General features: G+C 36.6%; 1 protein-coding gene and 1 non-coding gene across 5 annotated transcripts in view; one reads left to right on the forward strand and one right to left on the reverse strand.

Annotated features, from left to right (window-relative positions):
- The window catches only part of NLK (nemo like kinase), a 147,071-nt gene that overhangs the window by 65,517 nt on the left and 61,953 nt on the right, over nucleotides 1–19,601 (reverse strand). The gene's annotated exons all lie outside the window — the stretch shown is intronic.
- On the forward strand, nucleotides 11,717–11,789 carry TRNAR-CCU (transfer RNA arginine (anticodon CCU)). The gene has a single exon. It is a non-coding gene; the product is annotated as a tRNA-Arg (tRNA).

Raw genomic sequence — 19,601 nt, forward strand, 5'->3', positions numbered from 1 at the left:
CTTTAGAGCATGAATTAATTAGTTCCATCCTTACTGTAGATGCTGGGAAGACAGAGAGACTCTTCCTCCTCAGTCACTGTCAAATATCTCTATGAGAGGGCTTCCCTGGTGGCGCAGTGGTTGAGAGTCCGCCTGCCGATGCAGGGGACACAGGTTCGTACCCCGGTCCGGGAAGATCCCACATGCCGCGGAGCGGCTGGGCCCGTGAGCCATGGCCGCTGAGCCTGCACGTCCGGAGCCTGTGCTCCGCAACGTGAGAGGCCACAACAGTGAGAGGCCCGCGTACCGCAAAAAAAAAAAAAAAATCTCTGTGAGAGTCTGACCGGCCTGCACAAAAGTTGCCACACTGCCTTTTCAAGGGGGATTTTCTCATGTTAGAGGGTGAACATGACATAGCCTAGTCTGCCAAGTCTAGGAAGTTTTCATGGCACACTACCCACAGTCTTCTAGAAATAGACCTGTGAACATTGTATGGGGAGGAAAACCAGCTGCAGTGAAGGAAAGGTTTCTGTACAAAACCACAAAGGAAAATAATTCACAACTGCAACTCCTTCTTGCATTTTAACAACTTTGGGCAACAGGAGGTTACAAAGGGTAACCAAAACTAAAACTATGTCACACAATAATATGCTTGCTTTCAATCCCATTGATGAATTCCTGAAAGATATGTATTCAGTAACAGGAACACTGAGGAATATGAAGATTTAAAAAAAAATTTAAAGATGGCAGTTTTTGTTGTACATTAGTTTCATAAATGTGGAAGACATCAAATGAAAGAAAAGGACAGTTTTACTCACATAGTAGGTTTATAAGATTATGGCTTTACCAATGTCAAAAATTGTAATGAATTTAGAAACAGAAACTTCACATCATCAGAAAAAGTTTTTAAATTATTATTTTTTAAGATTATTTATTTATATTTTATTTTTGGCTGCGTCAGGTCTCAGTTGTGGCATGCGGGATGTTTGTTGAGCCACGTGGGATCTATCGTTGAGGCAGGTGGGCTTCTCTCTAGTTGTGGCGTGTGTGTTTTTTTCTCTTCTCTAGTTGTGGCACACAGGCTCCAGGGCATGTGGGCTCTATAGTTGTGGTGTGCGGGTTCCAGAGCGCGTGGGCTCTGTAGTTTGGGGCATGCAGGCTCTCTAGTTGAGGTGCGCGAGCTCAGTGTTTGTGGCACACAGGCCTAATTGCCCCGCGGCATGTGGGATCCTAGTTCCCCAACCAGGGATCTAATCTGCGTCCCCTGCATTGTAAGGCGGATTCTTTACCACTGGACCACCAGGGAAGTCCCAAAAGTTTTGTTTTTAATTGCCATAGAGAATGCTTTATCATTTGATAGTTTAGTGGTTAAGCTAATATTTTAATAATTAACATAAAATGTAAGTCTCAATATGCTATAAGTTAAAAGTAAACTGTCTGAATACACCAACAGTAAACTGCCATTTTTGAAATAAAAGGGAAAATTTGAATATGGTTTAAAATTATGATTATAAATTAAATTTCCATATTTTCTAGAGATGTATATACTAAGTATACATAGGTGAAATGATATGAGATCTAAGATTTATTTTAAAATACTACAGTAATAAATATTGTTGAAACAAAGCAAATATTGAAATTATTGAATTTGAGTAGTAGGTTAATGGGGTCTAATTATTCAAAACTAAAGAAAATGTATATTTGCAAAATTACAAAATAAAAAATGAAATGAAAAAAATTTAAATGTTTTTCATAATAATGTTAAAAATATCCAATATTGGGATTAAAACTAAGAAAAGCTAAGCAAGACTTTTACACAAAAGGACTAAAAAACATCACTGAGAGAAATTAAAGACATAAATAAATGGAGAAACATACCATATTCATGAATTAGAAAACTACTCAATATTGCAAAAATTTCAATTCTCCCCAAATTGACTTATAGACTCAGTGAAATTCAAAACATGAAATGGTTTTCTTTTTGTGAAACTACACAAATTAGTCTTAAAGTTTTTATGGAAATGCAAATATGCCAAGGACAGCTAAGACACTCTTGAAGAAGAATAAGGTGGGAAAAGTTGCTCTACCAGATAAGAAAACTTATTATAAAGCCACAGTAATTTAGCTAATATAATAGACCAATGAAATAGAAATATGGCTCAGAAACAGATTCTCCCATATTTAGACACTTGGCTTATCATAAAGGTGGCTCTGCAGACAGGAAGGTTGTGCCTTAAGCTAGCGTTTCCCATTTCAAGCCCATCCGTCTAAACACTGCTCTATAATACTGGGGCTAAGACTCTGCAAACCATGTTTTGGTTTTTCCAGCTAGCTTCAGGTTAGACTCTGCTAATAGAGGGCTTTAGAGGAGACTGCAAGGCTGGAGGAGCAAAAAGGAACAGAGGGCTCTTATCCAGATACATACGTAATTCCTACAAATCAATTTTTTAAAAGGGCCTGAATAGGCATTTCACAAGAAAGGATTAATTCAAATGGCCAATAAACATATGAAAAGGAGCTTAACCTCATTAGTCATTTGGGAAATGAAAATTAAAACCAAATGAGAAAGTACGATATAACCACCAAAATGACTAATGTTTAAAAGTCTGACAATACCAAATGTTTGGTGAAGATGTGGTGCAATGTCAATTCTAATACACTGCTAGTAGAAGTGTAAATTGTACAATCACTTTGGGAAACAGGTTGGTTTTATATACTAAAATGAAAATAAATATACACTGGAACCCAGCAATTTGACTCTCAGGTATATACCCAAAAGGAATTTGTGTACCTATACACTAAGACACAAACAAGTGTGTGTGTCCATGGCAGCCATATCTTTAATACCCTTAAAACTGGAAACAATTCAAATATCCATGAACAGCAAAATGGATAAACAAATTGTTGTATTTTCACATAATGGAATACTCTATAGCATTAAAATGAACTACTGCTACATGCAACAACATAGATAAATCTCACAAACATAATTTTGAGCCAAAGAAAACAGTCACAAATGAATAATAAGATTTCTATATAAAAAATATAAGCAAAGTTAAACTCTAATGTTTAGGGATGCACACTTAGTAGACAGAAACTATTAAGAAAGGAAGTGGTTATCATAAAAGTAAGGACAATGGTTATCTTGGGGGGGTACTTAATGATGGGGCAGAGAAGAGAAGACTTCTGGGTGCTACCAATGTCTTATTTCTCATATGGATGATGGCTAGAGGTGTGTACTTTGTGATAAATCACAGAGCTGTATGTTTTATTTCGTATTGTTTCTCTCTGTGTGTTATTATATAACTAGAAAGGTAAAGGCTAACTTCCCAGTTAAATTTGAGCATAAAAAAGCATTTTAGATTGAGATCTATATAAGAAGTAATTTTTAAAGAGGGTGATTCTTTCCTTTTTTCTTTTTTTTTTGCATATAGATACACATCTACACCAGTCCAATGGATTCTACCATACCTTTCCTTGTGCCACTGGTTCATTCTGTAGAGAGGAGTATACATAATATCTTCCTTATGTTTTGATAGAATTCCAAAAGAATTCGCTTGCTTAAAAAAAAACAAACGTTTTCTTCATCATTACACAAGAATATGCTATTAAGGAGCATTCCACAGGACAGTGCTGTCAGCAGAATTATAGCAGAACTACAGTCCCACCCCTAATCTAATCACAATCTCCTAACTTCTATTGTGAAGCAAAATGCTGAAGCAGCTACAATATATAGATGTCCTTCAGGTTTTTAATTAGTTAGCCTTTTAAAAATAACCAAATCCCAAAATATTGCAAATACAAAACAGGAGGCAAGACTTCCAGCTGTGGCAAACTGAATAAATCAGCAAATCCTCTCCCAACAAAACTACTATAAAACTGGACAAATGTGTCAGAAACAACCATTACAGTACTCCAGAAAACAACTAAAGTCAAATGACAAGTTTAAAAGTGTTTATTTATGAAAAAGGTAGAACTCTGGGTAAGAACAGTGGAAGTCAGTGGTGTTACTGCTTTGGGTTGCTCCTTATTCACCCCCCACCCCAAGCACAGTCCATGCAGTACCTGGTAAGTGCTGGCCACGGTAACCAGCGGCTTCACTGCCTGAGTCTGCTGAAGTGATTTGAAATGGAAGGCAAAAAACCCATACTCAGTGGCATTGAGAGTAAAACCATTTAAACCCAACTAGAAAAGAAGAGATAAAGCCTACAGCTCTGCTAGCCTGAGGCTGTTGTCCCAGTTGGGAAGAGGTGCAGACTAACAGAAATCCAGAAATTTAATAAGGAGATTCTGGAAATGAGAGCCACAGGGGGGCCTGGTAAACGCTCTATGCATTCCTGGCTAACTGGGGGCTGCGTATATGCTCAGAGTTGACTGGAGAGGTCCTAAGCTCTCCACCTATCAAGGGCTGACTAGGAGGCTTCCTACATATGAAGGGAAGAAATGAGAAGCTTAGCAGAAAGTAAAAGCTGAGGCATGCCTGAAAGCTAGATGAGCTCCCTAATACACTCACAGAAGGCTCAGCAAAGGGTAGAAGCCTTACTGGCTCAAGATGTTTGAGCACAACCTTTAACTAATCACTGGCTGAGCACTAAGCTATGGGACTCCAAGAAGGCCAAGGTAAAGATGAAAACAAAAACAAATGAGCAAAAACTTGAATGGCTGCAATCCACAGGGGAGAAAGATCCCGCATATTAAGTCAAGTTACTTAAATATAAGCAAACATACATAACAACAGCAATAATGACAACCTTCAGACATGGGAGGAGGACTGGGGAGGAATCAGACCCAGGGTTGTTACAATATATTACCAAATATGTCCAGTTTTAACAACAACAACAACAAAAATTACAAGACATTAAAAAAAAAAAAAAAGGAAAACGTGACCCATACTCAGGGGGAAAAGCAGTCAACAGAAACTGTTTCTTAGTGGGCCCAGATGCTGTATTCAGAAAAACGTCAAAAGCAGCTATTATAAATATGTTCAAAGAATTAAAGAAAAATATGGCGAGAATGATAAAACAATAGAAAATCTCAATACAGAAATAGAAACTACAAAGAAGGAAACAAACTCTAAAGTTGAAAAATACAGTATTAAAAATGAAAAATTCACTAGATTGGCCCAAAGCAGATTTTGGATAGCAGAAGAAAAAAAAAAATCAGTGAACATAAAAGAGCCATAGAAATTATACAATCTCAAGAACAGAGAGGAAAAATCTGAAGAAAAATGAACAGAGCCTCAGAGACCTATGCAACAACACTGAATGTACCAACATACATCTAATGGGAGTACCATGAAAAAAGGAGAGAGATAAAGGAGCAGAAAAAAAGATATTTGAAGAAATAATGGTTTAAAACTTTCAAAATCTGATGAAGAACAATATACAAAACTCAAAAACTCCCAAGTAGGATAGACACAAGAATTCTGCACCTAGACACTTCACAGTCAACCACAGATCAAGTTAAAGACAAAAATAATAATTGAAATATGAAGTAAACCAAGACAATTAATGACTGACTTTTCATCAGATATAACGAAGACTAGAGGGAAGCGGAACCCCATAATTGCAGTGGTGGTAGTGGGGCAGGCAAAAATCCTATATTCAGTTAAAAAAGACCCTGTCCTTCAAAAATAGAGGCAAAGTGAAAACAATCCAAGATAAGTAATGACTAAGAGAATTTGTTGCCAGCAGGTTTGCCTTACAGGAAAAAAAAGAATCCCTTTGGTCTGAAAGGAAATGACCCCAGAAGGTAACTCAAATCCACAGGAAGAAATGAGAAACAAGAAATGGCAAATACGTGGATAAATAGCACAATACATTGTTGGTTTTAACATATATAGATGTAATATATATGACAATAACAGCACAATAAGGGGAGGGAGCTGAGCTGTATTGGAGCAAAGTTGTTGCATTCTACCAGAATTAAAATACTATTAATCTGATATAGATTGTTCAGAAATTAAGATGTACACTGCAATCCCTAGAACAGCAAATAATAAAATAACTAAAAAACCAAAGGAGGATTAAAAAAAAAATCAAGAGATGAATTAAAATGGTCAAATGAAAAATAGTTGACACAAAACAAGAAATACAATTTTGAAATATGGATTTAACACAAAAGATAAAAAGGAAGGCCACAGCAACTAAAGAAACGAGATATATAGAAAACAAATACTGTAGCAAAATTGCAAATGTAAATTCAATCAATCAATAATTACACTAAATGTGAATGGATTAAATACTTCAATAAAAAGCAGAGATTGACAATTTTTTAAGCTTTTTTTTAAAAAATAAATTTATTTATTTATTTTTGACTGCGTTGGGTCTTCGTTGCTGCGCGTGGGCTTTCTCTAGCTGCAGCGAGCATGGGCTACTCTTTGTTGCAGTGCACGGGCTTCTTATTCTGGTGGCTTCTCTTGTTGCAGAGCACGGGCTCTAGGCACATGGGTCTCAGTAGTTGTGGCATGCAGGCTCAGCAGCTGTGGCTCGCGGGCTCTAGAGCGCAGGCTCAGTAGTTGTGGCACATGGGCTTAGTTGCTCCACAGCATGTGGGATCTTCCCAGACCAGGGATCGAACCTGTGTCCCCTGCATTGGCAGGCAGATTCTTAACCACTGTGCCACCCGTGAAGTCCCAAGATTGACAATTTTTAAAAAGCAAGATTCAACCATATGCTGTCTACAAAAGACACACTTTAGATTTAACAATAAAAATGGGTTGGAAGTTAAAAGAGGTAAAAAGACATACCATAAAAATGGTGACCACAAGAGAGCTGCAGAAGCTATGTTAATAGAAAACAGAACAGATTTTAAGACAAATATTACTAGAGACAAGGAGGAACATTTCATAAAGATAAAAGGGTAAACACATATATGATAATTATAAATGGTCTACATAGTTAAAAATAGACTCTCAAAATTCACAAAGCAAAACTTGACAGAAGAGAAGAAACAGACAATTCAATAATTATATTTGGAAGTTTTAATACCCCACTCTCAAAGATAAAACAACTAAACAGAAATTAAGCAAGAACAGAAAAGAGTTAAAAAAATACCATCGACTAACTTTACCTAAGTGATATTTACAGAATGCTCTACCCAACAAGAACAGAATACGCATTTTTCTCCAAGCACACACAGAATGTTCTTTAGGAAAGCCCAAATGCTAAGTCAAAAAACAACTCTCAATAAACTAAGAAGGATTGAAACCAAAATATGTTTTTCAGACCACAGTAGAATTAAATTACAGATGTTAGAAAGAAATTTTAGAAATCCCAATATTAGAATATGAAACAAAGAAGAAATCACAAAGAAATTAGAAAATACCTGAATTGAATAAAAATTAAAACACAATATATCAAAATTTATTGGATACAGTTAAAGCACTGCTTAGAGGGAAAATGTATACCTTTAATCAGTTATATAGAAAATAAAGCCCTCAAATCAGTGAGATATAAGCTTTTATCTACAGAAAACTAGAAAAAGAGCGTATTAAACCCAAAGCAAGCAAGAGGAAATAACAAAATCACAATGGAAACAATAAAGAAAAAAGCACATCAAGAAAATCAATGAAATAAAAAGTTCGTTCTTTGACAAGGTCAAAGATAAACCTTTAGCTAAACTGATCAAGAAAAAACAAAGATACAAATGGACAAAATCAGGAATGTAAAAGGGGACATCACTACTAACCCTACACAAATTATTAATTAAAAATATTCCCTCAATGAATAGCCCATGTCCAGATGGCATCATTGGTCAATTATATCAAACATTTAATGAAGAAACAGTACCAGTCTTTCATAAATTCTTCCAGAAACTGAGAAGGGACCATTTCCCAACTCATTCTATGAGGCCAAAGTCAGACAATGACAAAAGGACTGAATTCCTTTATCACAAGAGATAAAAACTATACCTTAATATCCTTCAAAAATATTAATGAAAACATCCATGAGTAGGAAATCCAATCTAGCAACATAAAATCCAACCCCCATTTATGATAAAAACATTCAACCAACTAGAAACAGAAAACTTCTTCAACCTGATAAAGGGCATAAGAAAAACAGAGCTAATATCTTACTTCATAATGAAAGACTGAATGCTTCCCCTTAAGGTCAAGGAACAAGGCAAAGATGTCTGCTCCAGCCATGTCTATTTAAATTTTATTGGAGGGTCTCATCAGTGGAAAAAGCGCCCCCCACAAAAAATTTTTTTTTAAAAACATCCAAATTGGAAAGGAAGAACTAAAACTGATTTTATTTGCAGATGACATGATCCTCTATGTAGAAAACCCTAAGGAATACACAAAAACAGTACTTAAACTAATAAACAGGTTTATCAAGGTTGCAGGATACAAGATTATTATACAAAAACCCATTTTTTCTACATGCCAGCAATGAACAATCTGAAAATGAAATTAAGAAAACAATTCCATTCACAACAGAATCAAATCAAATCAAATACTTAGGGAACAAGTTTAACAAACGAAGTTTAAGATATACAGCAAACTATGAAATATTGCTGAAATAAATTACAGAAGACTTAAACAGAGAGAACACTTCATATTCATGAATTGGAAAACTCAATGTTAAGATGGCAATCTCCTCATAGTGACCTACAGATTCAGTGCAATTCCAATCAAAACTGGAACCCTCACATATTACTGGTGGGAATGTAAAATGGTACATCCACTTTGGAAAACAGTTCGGTTGTTTCTGAAAAAGTTAAAATAAACTTATCATATGATTCAGCAAATCTACTCATATATTTACACAAGGGAAATGAAAATATATGTTTACACAAAGATTTCTATGTGAATATTCATAGCGGTACTATAGCTGAAAAACGAGTCAAATCTATCAACTAGTGGATGGATAAACAAACTATGGTACATCTATACAAGAGAATAAAAAGGAACAAACTACTACTTCCTTACAAGCTACCACTTACATGGCTAAACCTCAAAAACATTATGCTAAGTGAGAGAAGCCAAACACAAAAGACCATATAATATATGATACTATTTATAAGAAATTTTTGGAAGAGACATTTAGAGAGACAGAAAGCGTATCAGTAGTTGCTCAGGGTTGGGAATTGGAATGGGTGATTGACCACAAATGGTTAAGTTTTGCAGGTAATGAAAATGTTCTAAAATTGGGTCAGGGTGATGATTGCATAACAGTGGAAATTTACTAAAAATTACAGAATTATTACATACTCATGATGGGTGAATATTATGGTATGTAAGCTATGCCTCACTAAAGCTGTTAAAACAAAAACATCACCTCAGAATACTGACTGTTTACAATATTCTAGACCCTATTCTGATTTTATGCTATATAATTCCCCCCTTGATATTTATATAGTTTTTCTATTTACCCACAGAGATTTCACATTTCAAAGAATACAGAAAAATCATAACTTCTCTCTCTCCTTTTTTCTTTTAATATCAGCGTTTTGTTAATCTCTAATTCACTTGGAAATTCCTATAATGTATGCAATGAGGAATTAATTTTTGGAACTGAATGAATGAATCCATGAATCAATCTTTGGAACTGCTACTTTGTTTTATGGTTTACTTGTTTATTTTTCAACCAATACTATTTGATAATTATCAATTAATATGTCTTATAACTTCTTCATATATACATTATTGCCATATAATCAAATTCTTTGAAGCAGCTACCATCAAATTTAGCACATCAGAATCAACTGGTAGGCTTTACGAAAAGAAACACAAAAACAAAACAACCCTATTTCATTACTTCCTAAGAATTTGTATTTTTAAAAGCTCCCAGCTGACTCTGACTTTACTCACGTTCAAGAACTACTGCTTTAAACACAGTGCTTTTGTAACTTTAGGTACGTAAGAATCACCCAGAATTCTTAAAGTCTTAAGGTGAAGATTGATTCACTAAGTCTGCAGTGGTGAATTGAGGTTCTGCATTTATAAGAAGCTTTCAGGTGATGCTGATTTTACTGGTAGCAAGGTTTTAAGATATGTATCTTACCTGGTTAAATATTAAATACATAAGGTAAACATGGGATCTTAGTATACTTGGCCTTCCCATTAGCCAGGGTATCAGTCCTCATTTATTCTAACTTCTTTTATGCTTGCCATTAAAGTTTTATTGTTCACATATACAGAGTAAGCTCAAGTGTCATGTCTAGTGCCCTGATTTTTGTGACTGCCACTTAGGAGATGCCTCTTGACTGCCTGGCTCTGGAGGCCAGAGGATTTTGTGTCCTGGTCCCGTGGGACTGTAATGATTTGTGTCACCCAGAAAGAAGCTCATATCCCATCTGGTGCCTTGATTTTTGTTACTGCTGCTGGGGACACCTCTACCCCTCCTGGCTCTGGTGGCCAGCAGGGCTTATACGTGTGCTCCCAAAAGACTGTATATATTTGCATACATTTAAAAGCTGATGCCTAAGGATCTGGCTTCTAGTTGTCCTGAATCTGGGTGCTGAGACCCTCCCTTTTGGGACACTGACAGGTCTTAGCACATCCTCAACTACTAGGAACTATTAAAAATACAGGGTGCTTCCCTGGTGGCGCAGTGGTTGAGAGTCTGCCTGCCGATGCAGGGGACGCAGGTTCGTGCCCCGGTCCAGGAGGATCCCACATGCCGCGGAGCGGCTGGGCCTGTGAGCCATGGCCACTGAGCCTGCGCGTCCGGAGCCTGTGCTCCGCAATGGGAGAGGCCACAACAGTGAGAGGCCGGCGTACCACACACACACACACACACACACACACACACACGCACGCACACACAAATAATAATAATAAGCTGCTTGGACAATCACAAAGGTTTGAGAGACAACCAAGAGCTGAAGTAGGGTTGAATGATAAGGTTCATCTCCTACATAGGCCAGTCCTTCAAGACTGGGAGATGTGGTTGCTTCATCTACTGTATAGAAACCAACAGAGAATAAAGCAAAATGAAGACACAGAGGAATATGTCCTAAATGAAAGAACAAGATAAAACCTCACGGAAAAAAAACCTTAATGAAACAACAGAGATAAGTAATTTACCTGATAAAGAGTTCAAAGTGATGGTCCTAAAGATGCTCACTGAACTGGGGAGAAGAATGGATAGACACAGTGAGAATTTCAACAAGAAATGGAAAATATTAAGAATGTACCAAATATTTAGAAATCACAGAGCTGAGGAATACAATAACAGCACTGAAAAATACACTAGAGGGGTTCAACAACAGACTAGATGAAGCAGAATAAAGAATCAGTCAATTTCTAGAAGGCAGTGGAACTCACCCAGTTAGAACAGCAAAAAGAAAAAAGAATGAGAAAAAGTGAAGATGGCCTAAGGAACTTTTATGGGACAACATCAAATGGCCTAACATTTGCATCATAGGGCTTCCAGAAGGAGAAAACAGAGAGAAAGGGGCAAAAATATTATTTAAGGAAATAATGGCTGAAATCTTCCCCATTTGGGGAAGGAAAAAGACATTCAGATCCAAGGAAGCCCGAAGAGCTGCAAATAAGAAACATCCAAAGAAACCCATACCAAGGTACATTATAATTAAAAATGCTAATTTAAAGACAAGGAGAGAATATCAAAGGCAGCAAGAGAAAAATACTTGTTACATACAAGGTAACCCCCCCCTAAGGCTATGAGCAGATCTTTCAGCAGAAACTTGTAGGCCAGAAGGTTGTGCATGATATATTCAAAGAGCTGGAAGAAAAAAAACTTCCAACAAAGATCATCTTTCCGGGACTTCCCTGGTGGTCTAGTAGTTAAGGCTCTGCACTCCTAATGCAGGGGGCCCGGGTTTGATCCCTGGTCAGGGAACTAGATCCTGCATGCCACAACTAAAGATCCCACACATGGCAACAAAGATCCTGCACGTGGCAACCAAGATCCCACATGCTGCAGCTAAGACCTGCTGCAGCCAAATAAATAAGTAACTATATATATATTTTTTAAAAAAAGAATATTCTACACAGCAACGTTATTAATCAGAAGTGAAGGAGAGATTCCGAAAAAAGATTGCCAGAAAAGCAAAGGAGTTCATCACCACTAAACTGGTCTTATAAGAAACGTTAAAGGGACTTCTTTTAGCTGAAAAGAAACAGCACTGATTAGTAACAAGAACACATATAAGGGGACTTCCCTGGCAGTCCAGTGGTTAAGACTCCATGCTTCCACTGTAGGGGGCATGAGTTTGATCCCTGGTCGGGGAACTAAGATCCTGCATGCTGCATGGTGCAGCCAAAGAAAAAAAAAGAACACGTACAAAAGAATAAATCTCACTGGAAAGGTAAATATATAGTAAAGATAGTGGATTAATCCCTTATAAAGCTAGTATGAAGGTTAAAAGACAAAAGTAGTAAAAAATATCAATAACTATGACTATGATAATTAGTTAAGGGATACACAAGATAATGATGATTGCTGGATCATCTGGCAACTCTATTTTCAGTTTTTTGAGGAACCTCCATACAGTTTTCCACAGTGGCTGCACCAATTCACATTCCCACCAACAATGTAGGAGGGTTCCCCTTTCTCCATTCCCTCTCCAGCATCTGTTATTTGTAGATTTTTTTAAATGATGGCCATTGTGAGGTAGTACCTCACTGTAGTTTTGATTTGCATTTCTCTAATAATTAGCGATGTTCAGCATCTTTTCATGTTCCTTTTGGAAGATTGGCCTTTATTTTTATGTTCTGTCCTTATCAGGCACCATATCTGTCTGCCTCACAAAATAGCCTTCAGTGTTCTGTAGCTATTTATGATGTAGGTATTATATGTTGAAAAATATTCACCAGTGATCCTAGCAAATTGTCTTGTGTTTCCTATTACAATTGATTTATTCAAAGTATCTAGTTGTGTAGTGTTCTAGACTTTTAAAGTCTAGTTTCTATATTTTTATAAATGCTATCCACTTCAGTAGTTATGTTAATTTTGTCTACCTTATCACTCTGTTCTTTTCATAGATCCTTTTGAGATTAGCTAGTCCATTATATATAAATTTTTTTTTTCTTGTTGAAACAGGCAGGTAGAGTTGAACAAAACTCTTAAGTTTAGCTTTGCCAGTCTTACGAGCTGAAAAATTGGTGACGGGGGTTTTTATGTCTTTCAAGTAGTACATAGCCTTTTGTAGTATGTATTTCTCTTTTTCGTCTGGTTGAAAACCAGCTATGTTTTGCTACTCATTTCTTAGTTTTTGTACCATAATATGAAGATGCTGCATGTAAAATTTATGCTGAAAGTTACTAAAAAATTGTGTGTATTCAAATCTGTGCACTAAAGCACACATGCCTACTATTTCCATTTTATTCTCTCAAAAATTTACCTTATTATGTTACTGAGAGCAATTAGTTTTTGATTCATTTGAATTTAAATTTTAATAGTGAGGGACCTCACTGGTGGTCCAGTGGCTAAGACTACGCACACCCAGTGCAGGGGGCTGGGGTTCGATCCCTGGTCAGGGAATTAGATGCCACATGTCATAACTAACAGTTCGCATGCCACAACTAAAGATCCTGCATTGCACAACTAAAAAAGATACTGCATGCCACAACTAAAAGATCCTGCATGCTGCAACTAAAGATCCCGCATGCCACAACTAAGAGATCTGGTGCAGCCAGCCAAATAAATAAATTAAATAAATATAAAAAAAAATTTTACCAGTGAGATGTTGTCTCCTACTCAACTGTTATGATATATAGCTCTTGCATTTATCAGTTTTTGTTTCCCATGGTTTCCTGTTATGTAACCTGGAACACATCTGCTGGCATATAAGAATGGTGTGTAAGACATACCCCAATTTTACAAAAGAAATTTTGAGATACTTCATGTATTTTGATTATATATGAATTGAAAATGATTTTAAATGTGCAGGAAAGCACTATTTTGTTCATATAAATAAAGCACACTGTATAATAAACAATTTAGTTGAGGATAATAAGTTCTGAATATGCAAAAATATTCTAAAAACTAAAATAATTTTCTTTTTGGCCGCGGGGCTTATGGGATCTTAGTTACCTGACAAGGGGTCGAACCTGTGCCCTCAGCAGTGAAAGCATGGAGTCCTAACCACTGGACTGCCAGGGAGTTCCCAAAACTAAGAAAATGTAAGAAACAAATTGTTTGAGGTATGTTTTCAACAACATAGATATAATGAGGCACACAAATCATAACTCAACGTATTTTATGCTAGGTTCTTCAACCATAATATGGAAATGAAATAAACCACCCCCAATAGGAACATCAAACATTGCAAACAATTTTTTTCATATCTTGGTATTCTAGCATAGGGCTAAATTCACCCTTGGCTCTGGGCAGAAAAGCCTGCTGGCATAATGCAGGGAGCAAACTGACTCTAATGAGCAGTGTGATCATAATTAGCTAACAATGTCTACCACAGACCCACGTGGGGAAATGGGGGTGGAATGGAATGCTGCTGTTAACAGATAACAAGGGCTTTCTTCTATGGCCAGTCGATGGGTAAATCACCAGGTCTTCTTCATGGCTCACTCAAGAAATGACAGGGGGAGGATTTGGCTGCCCAAACACCTGGCAGGGGTGTAACTGATGACTGACTCCTTACTTTTTCCCAAATCCATTTTTCACCAGCAAATGATACCTGTATCCCTTTGAAGAGTAATCCATATTTTCTCCCACTTGAAAAGACAGCTAGAGGGAAGAAGAAAATACCATCCTAGGTTTAGATCTGAAGCATACCAGCCTATGGACCAAACAATGATTTAAAAATTTTATATTACCAGCCCACACACACACATATATATATATATTTTATATATATATATATAATTACAAACTATAAAATCTCAGGTAAAGAGGAATTCATTTGCTTCAGCTACAGCTCATTAGCCACCTGTTATACCACAGTTAGACTATCAGGTGTATATTATTACGTGGTAGGAAGATTTTCAGTCCTCCTCTGGGATATGAATTTGAAAGACAGCACTGGGTGAAAGTAGGTGCCTGTCTCCTTTCTCTTCAGCTAAGACAGAAAACCTTGAACCAAGGTGAAGAGTCAGTGCAGCAATCAAGATAGTTAGTCATGCAGAATGCAGCTGAATACAGGAAAATGGTCTGCTGCCTGGCATTTTACTGAGGAGAACACCTGAAAAAAAAACACCTGACGAACAGAAGCCTAGCAGAATTAAACTGGGATTTAATGGCGCAACAGTTTTAGTAGTGGAAGGTCAGAGAAAGCGACCACAAGAAAACCACAAAATGGATTTAGAACTAGGACAACCTGAGTTTGTTCTTAGAGTTTCTTTTGCTACTTATATCCAAAATACCATCCCAGGAAAAAGAAAGGCTTTCCTTAACCTATAGGGTTCCATACAAAAAGATTTCAAGACTATTACTACCACCTCCTATCAAATAACTGCAAATTACTTCCACATGAATCCTGAATCACTCCTTGAGAGCCTTGCTCTGCTTATTGTCAGTTTCACTTCAGGAAAGATGAAACTAACCATCAAAGTCATGAGGATGAGAAATGTCAAGTTTGTTTGCCAAAAAAAGTCTATCTGAAAACTACCACTTACAACATCTAATAAAGATAACTAAAATCTATCTCCTGTCTTCCAGTGACTGGCCCCACTTTGATAAAGTAAAAATGATTGTTTATATATAGCAATTTGTTATCAGGTCACACAAATCCCCAGGAGAAACAAACCAGAGAAATAAGAACTGCCAAGGTCTACCTAAGAAAGAGGCTAGAAAGGCAGCTTTACATCTAGTCCAAGATGGTATCTTAAAATCCCTGCCTGCTCTTAGAGAATATAGTAGTTTTGGTGACCAATAAAGTGAACATCAGGCAGGAAACATTCATCACTAGACAAAGGGTAAATGGGGAATCTCAAGTTGAAAAGGAATTCTGAAGTGTTTCACTTATTAAGTAGCAACTACAACCAATAATACAAATAGAATGAGAGTATACAAAATGATAAAGGTATGAGTCAAAAATTAGTAGGTAAAGTGGTCAGAATAAATTCTTCAAAGAGCTTACCAATCTTAAAACTATCTCCCTTGGAACAGAAGTATAACCTACAAACCTGCTAAGTTTAGGAAGAGAGTAGAGTTTTGCCTGTTTTCAAAAGTATTTATTCAGAACTTGGTTTCAGAAGTTCATCAATGACATTAATTTGCCACCACTGTGATAACCAGACAAAATTTAAAATGTAAGCATATTTCCAAATCCGTTATTACATGATTTATAAATATACATTAAAAATTCCCTTAATTAAATCTCTAGGACTTTATATATGTAGTGACTATCTGAAGCAGCTCTCTTGAACTATTTTTAATATATGGCTGAATACAAATAACTTTCAAACAAAAATTTTCACATTACAAAAGTTTCAAAGTTCAGAAAAAAGAATAAACCATAATTTTAAAAAGTGAGTGCAAAAAATATTTTAATTTTTTAAGTAAAAAGGCATGCAATGCATAATCTCAATGTCTAAACTTCCAGAGAACAATCTACAGGACTCATCCTTGTCACTCTCACAACATTTTTAACACTATATATAAAGTTGCAAGACTGATACAAAATAAAACTTCCTTCCACTTCACCACTGTTGTTTAGAACAGAATGGCAACTTCTAAACTCTTTTACACTGGACCAAAAAACCAGAAGTGCTATTCCCTTTTCAAATGGCTATTCTTAAACATGTAACCTAAAAGTCCTCTAAAGAGTTACTACAGCATATAAGGAAGGTAGAATAAATTTATATAACATTGGAGATGTTCTACTAATCTGATTTGCAAAGACAAAGCCTTTTTCAATATCAAAATCATATCAAAAATGAAAAAATTATAACATCAAAAAAAGATCCTCAATGATTGAAGATATACAGGAATAATTCTAATAAGGGATGAGGATAGATAGGTAATAAATGGATATAGATATATAAAAATGTAAAATCTTACGGAAAAACACAAAAGATAACTTGAATAAACAGAATAAACCACGTGCCTGAAAGAGAAGAGTGCAGCAGATTCTTTTCCAAAAATGGCCACAATAACAGTACTAGTCTCACATGCTCTTCAAAACTCTTCAAAACATTGCCATTTTGCTCACAGAGAGATGGGCCTATTTTCTTCCCTTTCCTTGAATCTGGGGGAAGGCTTGTGACTTGTGTTATTCAAATGCTGAAATTCTCCCAAACATAAACCAATCAAACAAGACCTCTCTCTTGGCCTTTTTTTTTTTTTTTTTTCTCGGTACGCGGGGCTCTCACTGCTGCGGCCGAGATCTCCCGTTCCGGAGCAGAGGCTCTGGATGCGCAGGCTCAGTGGCCATGGCTCACGGGCCCAGCCGCTCCGCGGCATGTGGGATCTTCCCGGACCGGGGCACGAACCCGTGTCCCCTGCATTGGCAGGCGGACTCTCAACCACTGCGCCACCAGGGAAGCCCTCTCTTGGCCTTTTGAGCTGAGCTACCATGTAAGAAGTCCGGCTATCCTGCAGCCATCATGCTGAAATGACCACAAGTGAAAAAGATGCTTCAGGAGCCCTACTTCTTCCATCCCCAGCTGTTTGGATCTTCCTAGTCTAGGCACCATTTAGGTAAGGAAGCCTTCTGATGATTGCAGCCTTCAGCCTTGGAACTGCCCATGCTGACACCAAATGCAGCAGAAACTAGCCATCCCCACTGAGCCCTCCTCATCAGAATGCAGATTCAGGAGCATGTCATTTTTTAGCTCTAAGTTTTCAGGTGGTGTTACACAGCCATAGTTAAGTGGGAAAATAGTACTAGGATGTAAATTATCGATTCGTTTATACATTTAACAAAATTACAATTAATACTCCAAAAAGATTTTGGAGAAAATCTGATAAAATGATTCTGTGGCAGATTAAAGATGGCCATAAATTCTTAGACACAAACCCATTAACCCTTCAGACTAGACAAACTCACAGGTGAATACCACCAAGTGACCCTAGTCAACGTCATGTGGAGCAGAATTCCCAGCCAACCCTGCCTGAACACCTGGCCCACAGATTGTGGACAAATAAAATTACTGAGTTTTAAGTCACTAAGTTTGGAGTAGTTTGTTATGCAGCAACAGATAACTGGAAGAGGTTCTAAGATTTATCTAAAAGAATAAACAGTGATAAATAGCTACAAAAATGATAAAATAAGATGCTCTGCTGTTCAGATATGAAATGTAACAAGCTATAAAAGTTATAATATTACAGTATGGTATTAGAACATAAATACATGCCAATTTTAAAAAACAGAAAATTCTGAAACAGACCCAATTAGATATAATATTTTACAGAATGATAAATGTATCAAATCAACAGAAAAGGGATATACTATGCAACAAACGGTGCTGGGACAACTAATTACTTTGGGGGGGGAAGTTATATCTTTACCATAATCTTTATGCCAAAACAAACAAAATATATAGATAGACTGAATATAAAGCCATAAAATCACTAGAGAAAAAGATGAATAGTTATACATTCTTTTTTTCAAATTAATTTATCATTGGCTGTGTTGGGTCTTCGTTGCTGCACGTGAGCTTTCTTTCTCTAGTTGCGGCGAGCAGGAGCTACTCTTTGTTGCGGTGCGCGGGCTTCCTCTCATTGTGGTGGCTTCTCTTGTTGCAGATCATGGGCTCTAGGCACGTGGGCTTCAGTAGTTGTGGCTTGTGGGCTCTAGAGTGCAGGCTCAGTAGTTCTGGAGCACAGGCTTAGCTGCTTCGCGGCATGTGGGATATTCCTGGACCAGGGATTGAACCCGTGTCCCCTGCATTGGCAGGCAGATTCTTAACCACTGCACCACCAGGGGAGTCCCATAGTTATATGTCCTTAAAATGGGCAAGACCTTTCTAAGTATAACAAAAAGCATTAGTCATAAAATAAAAATCTGTCAAATTTGACTATTTAAGAATTATAAGCACTATGAGAAAAAAAGAAAACCAGGAAAACATTTTAAAATATGATAAATAATACTTATCTTTCACGTATAAAAGTTTTTACAAATTGATAAGAAACAGCTCAATAGAAAAAAATGGGCAAAGGGCATAAATAGGGACTTCACAGAAAAATATATATGGTCCATTTTTTAAAAAAAGAAACACTGATTGGAGGAGAGTAACAGAATCTAGACACTATACAACACAACATTCATGATGTCCAGGATACAATCCAAAACTATCTGATATATGAAGAAGCAAGATAATGGAACACATGCTCAAGAGAAAATAAAATTTGGCAAGTTTGACTCTGAGATCAACCAGAGGTTTAAACAAAAAACAAAGATTTTTAAATGGCTGTTATGATCCTCAATAAAATAAATCAAAACATGCTTTTAATAAATGAAAATCTCATCAGAAAATAAGAAATCTCAGTAGAAAAATAAAGACAAAAGCAAATTCTAGAGCTGAAAAGTTCAGTTTCTGGAAAAAAAAAATTCAGTGAATGAACTTAACAGCCAAATGGAAACAGCAGAGGAAAAAATTAGTGAACATGATGATAGGTCAATAGAAATGATCCAAGATGAAGAACACACGCACACAACATTTTTTAAAAATAAAAGAATAGTCTCAGGGACCTATATGATTAGATTAAACAGGCCAGCATATTTGTAACTGGAATGCCACAATGAGTGGA

The sequence above is a fragment of the Lagenorhynchus albirostris genome, chromosome 20 (assembly GCF_949774975.1).
Source record: "Lagenorhynchus albirostris chromosome 20, mLagAlb1.1, whole genome shotgun sequence".
NCBI lineage: Eukaryota > Metazoa > Chordata > Mammalia > Artiodactyla > Delphinidae > Lagenorhynchus > Lagenorhynchus albirostris.